Here is a 5,000-nt window from a genome sequence, read left to right as displayed (position 1 = left end):
GGTTTCCCGGAGGCTGCCCGCCGAGTCATCGGAGGAACTGCGGCGGATCGCTGGCTGGCATCGTTTATGGTTAGAACTAGGGCGGTATCTGATCGCCTTCGAACCTCTAACTTTCGTTCTTGATTAATGAAAACATACTTGGCAAATGCTTTCGCTTCTGTTCGTCTTGCGACGATCCAAGAATTTCACCTCTAACGTCGCAATACGAATGCCCCCGCCTGTCCCTATTAATCATTACCTCGGGTTCCGAAAACCAACAAAATAGAACCGAGGTCCTATTCCATTATTCCATGCACACAGTATTCAGGCGGGCTTGCCTGCTTTAAGCACTCTAATTTGTTCAAAGTAAACGTGCCGGCCCACCGAGACACTCAACAAAGAGCACCCTGGTAGGATTTAAACGGGGTCCGCCTCGGGACGCGAAAGCACCCCTTCGGCTCGCCCCACCGGCAGGACGTCCCACGATACATGCCAGTTAAACACCGACGGGCGGTGAACCAACAGCGTGGGACACAAATCCAACTACGAGCTTTTTAACCGCAACAACTTTAATATACGCTATTGGAGCTGGAATTACCGCGGCTGCTGGCACCAGACTTGCCCTCCAATAGATACTCGTTAAAGGATTTAAAGTGTACTCATTCCGATTACGGGGCCTCGGATGAGTCCCGTGTCGTTATTTTTCGTCACTACCTCCCCGTGCCGGGAGTGGGTAATTTGCGCGCCTGCTGCCTTCCTTGGATGTGGTAGCCGTTTCTCAGGCTCCCTCTCCGGAATCGAACCCTGATTCCCCGTTACCCGTTACAACCATGGTAGGCGCAGAACCTACCATCGACAGTTGATAAGGCAGACATTTGAAAGATGCGTCGCCGGTACGAGGACCGTGCGATCAGCCCAAAGTTATTCAGAGTCACCAAGGCAAACGGACCAGACAAGCCAATCCGATTGGTTTTGATCTAATAAAAGCGTCCCTTCCATCTCTGGTCGGGACTCTGTTTGCATGTATTAGCTCTAGAATTACCACAGTTATCCAAGTAACGTGGGTACGATCTAAGGAACCATAACTGATTTAATGAGCCATTCGCGGTTTCACCTTAATGCGGCTTGTACTGAGACATGCATGGCTTAATCTTTGAGACAAGCATATGACTACTGGCAGGATCAACCAGGGAGCTGCGTCAACTAGAGCTGAGCAGCCGGCCGCCCGGGAGTGTGTCCCGGGGGCCCGCGCGAACACGCAAGCGTCCGCTCAATTATTCTGCAAACAGGAGGAGGCCGAGCTCCCCTGCACGATACACCTCGAAACCCTCTCAGGTCCCGGCGGCGCGCAGCGCCGTCCTAGGTACTTGGTCGGTTTCGAGAGAGGCGCAATCGCCCGGAGTTAGGCGAGTAGACGGTTTTAGTGCGAACACCCTTGCTCCCAACTGAGCTTGCCGCTGCCGACAGAGGCCCGGGAGCGTGCTGTCGTGGCATTGCCGGCGGGAGACAACACGCGCCACCTATGGTGACCGGCAGCTCCAACGCCAGCGCCACACAAGGGCAAAGCCCCACTTGGGTGCAGAAGCGAACTCTCCCAGCACAGCGCACGCGCCAACACGTCCGCACAACTGCGATACAAACCACCTGCGAGAACCGCTGGGGCGACCGAGCAGCAGACGGCGTCGCGGCGCCGAGTGCCAGGCGGCGGCGCATCCTCAACGCACACAGTCCTCAATCAGACCAGCACACTGCAGATGTCCACCGCGCTTCGCACCGGGCTCGGCTGAACCAACTTTGGCCGCCAGGCGCCGCGTGCAGGGTGCGCCGCAGCGTAGCTGCGCCGCCTGCCGGGCCCGTCGGCTGGCGCTCCTGCCACTCGGCGCCCCCCACCAGCCGGCTGTTGCGCGTGCGCCCACGCAGCGCGCGGCCAACACGCCGGGCGGCCCCCCTTCACCGGCCGGGAACAGTCCCACCAAGCCACCGCCGCGTATCGCTTCATACCCACATGGGCCTAGTCACGTGTGTGGATGTGGCGGGTACCGCTGAAACAACCGGTTAATAGCTGTACCGATCGTCGCCATCACAGATTCACCTCCAGCGTGAACAACCGCTCAACAACGGATTTCCAGTTCATTTGCGTATCTTGGGCAGTAAACGTAGATGTCCACCTACATTTGCGAATTCAACAATTCTTGCATGCCAGGATGTCATGTGTCACGACACGCTACATCAGACCACATACACACTGCGACATGTGCAGAAGAGAACACGTGGAAGGTGGCCCGCGCAAGTATGCGATGTCCCTTCCGCGATCCACTGTCAACCGGCATCTGCGGCATGTCCCAGATATGGAACGCGGTCCACCAGGGTAGCACTTTGTGTGAGGCAATACGACAAAGTCGGAATACACGCGTCACTACATCAGACGGCTCACGCTGACCTGACCTGACCTGACCTGACCTGACTCACCGCACCACCACCCCCAGCGACCCAGGGTGACATACAATGCGTTCGTACGTTCCTCCCACACGCCTCTACGGCGTACCACAGTGCAACCTAGCTGTTATTGGGAGACGAGACAAGTAGCATCGAGCACAACATATGGAAATTGAGATTCGACACCGTTGGGCACAGCCAGCGTACAGTCACACGTATCACACTACTTCACTCTGTACGTAACTACCGATGATCGGTACAGCGTGTGGGTTACGCGTACGACATCAGCGGACAATGGACACAGACCATACCACGACGTACACTGAGGGCGTCGACATCTGAATGCAACTGAACAGCTGCGAGGCTCATTTAACACTCACACGCCAGACCGACCAGCTTGAGAGGACAGAGACACAAAGAGGGGGACAGAGGGGGGGGGGGGCCGATATAGTCCTATTGCAGTACAATTGACAGTGGATAGCGGGAATATGTGGAAAGTAAGCAACACTCGCAAGACATCTACATGAGGATAACAACGACACCAGAGATTCCGAGCAGTGAACTATGTTAGGCAAAGGGACAACGTGGGTTAGGTTAAGGGACAACGTGGGTTAGGTTAAGGGACAACGTGGGTTAGGTTAAGGGACAACGTGGGTTAGGTTAAGGGACAACGTGGGTTAGGTTAAGGGACAACGTGGGTTAGGTTAAGGGACAACGTGGGTTAGGTTAAGGGACAACGTGGGTTAGGTTAAGGGACAACGTGGGTTAGGTTAAGGGACAACGTGGGTTAGGTTAAGGGACAACGTGGGTTAGGTTAAGGGACAACGTGGGTTAGGTTAAGGGACAACGTGGGTTAGGTTAAGGGACAACGTGGGTTAGGTTAAGGGACAACGTGGGTTAGGTTAAGGGACAACTTGAGTTAGGTTAAGGGACAACTTGAGTTAGGTTAAGGGACAACTTGAGTTAGGTTAAGGGACAACTTGAGTTAGGTTAAGGGACAACTTGAGTTAGGTTAAGGGACAACTTGAGTTAGGTTAAGGGACAACTTGAGTTAGGTTAAGGGACAACTTGAGTTAGGTTAAGGGACAACTTGAGTTAGGTTAAGGGACAACTTGAGTTAGGTTAAGGGACAACTTGAGTTAGGTTAAGGGACAACTTGAGTTAGGTTAAGGGACAACTTGAGTTAGGTTAAGGGACAACTTGAGTTAGGTTAAGGGACAACTTGAGTTAGGTTAAGGGACAACTTGAGTTAGGTTAAGGGACAACTTGAGTTAGGTTAAGGGACAACTTGAGTTAGGTTAAGGGACAAATTGAGTTAGGTTAAGGGACAAATTGAGTTAGGTTAAGCGATAATCTGGTACAGCCACAGTTAGGTTAAGCGATGATCTGGTACAGCCACAGTTAGGTTAAGCGATGATCTGGTACAGCCACAGTTAGGTTAAGCGATAATCTGGTACAGCCACAGTTAGGTTAAGCGATAATCTGGTACAGCCACAGTTAGGTTAAGCGATAATCTGGTACAGCCACAGTTAGGTTAAGCGATAATCTGGTACAGCCACAGTTAGGTTAAGCGATAATCTGGTACAGCCACAGTTAGGTTAAGCGATAATCTGGTACAGCCACAGTTAGGTTAAGCGATAATCTGGTACAGCCACAGTTAGGTTAAGCGATAATCTGGTACAGCCACAGTTAGGTTAAGCAATAAAGTTGGTTAAATTTGGTATTGTGGGAAAGGGGGAAGAGAGAGAGAGGGGGGGGGGGGGGTGGATAGTGGTGGCAGTACGCGGATGCCTGAGTCACCGTCAGATACGTCACGTCGGTTCGATGCTTGTAGCAAGAGGCTGGCGGGTCTGTGTCTCTCACTTCTGCAATTTTTCATGTGGTATAACACGAGGGCGGGGGGTGATATTTGGTGCCCCTCTGTGTAGGATGTGTGTTGGTTTATCTGAGCAATGGTAGTTGTCGGAGGAGTGGGGTATTGTGCTTTTATAGGTGGACCTACTGCTCTGGTTATCATAGTGTCGACGGTGCAATGTCGCAGAGAGGATGCACTCGACATTGTCGCATTCCAGATGTTTACGTATTGTGTGTCTCCGTTGCAGGCCGAGAGTGGTGCATGTTCGAGTGTCTGGCTGACGTGCGATTCACGTTGTGTGCCCAGTCTTACAGCACGTATAGGGACATTCGCATAAATCATCTATATGTGGCCTTGCATCATTTACTAAGCAGTGCCGTGAGACGACCGAACTATTAGGAAAGTACTGATGTACCGCATAATGTTTACCTTCCACCACACGGCGAGTATCGACTGTGCCCAGCGTTGCCACCGCAGGCAGCGGTCACCGTCACCATTGTGCGGCGGAACGGAACATCTATATCCTCAGAGGAGCACTCTTTGCCGCCGGGCGTCAGGTCTCGCGGCCTGCCGGCCAGCGCCCACGACGAACTTACTGCATGTATAGGGACAGCGGGAATTTGGCATACTTGATATAACTCTTCATGAGACGCAAGATATAGGGGTGGATTGCAACTTACGACTGCGAGAAAAGTCCGCCGTTCATCCGCCGGAGTTGCGATTTCGGCGG

The 5,000-nt window shown here is 52.9% G+C and overlaps 1 non-coding gene across 1 annotated transcript in view; it reads right to left on the bottom strand.

Moving 5' to 3' along the window:
* The window catches only part of LOC126325683 (small subunit ribosomal RNA), a 1,893-nt gene extending 721 nt beyond the window's left edge, over positions 1 to 1,172 (bottom strand). Inside the window, exon 1 of the ribosomal RNA XR_007560280.1 lies at positions 1 to 1,172. This exon is cut by the window's left edge and continues 721 nt beyond it. This is a non-coding gene — a ribosomal RNA (small subunit ribosomal RNA).
* Positions 1,173 to 5,000: the final 3,828 nt, after the last annotated feature.

This window comes from Schistocerca gregaria, unplaced genomic scaffold (genome assembly GCF_023897955.1).
Source record: "Schistocerca gregaria isolate iqSchGreg1 unplaced genomic scaffold, iqSchGreg1.2 ptg000932l, whole genome shotgun sequence".
Taxonomy (NCBI): domain Eukaryota; kingdom Metazoa; phylum Arthropoda; class Insecta; order Orthoptera; family Acrididae; genus Schistocerca; species Schistocerca gregaria.
Note: the sequence above shows the minus strand (reverse complement) of the source record. Positions and strands in the feature narration are given on the sequence as shown.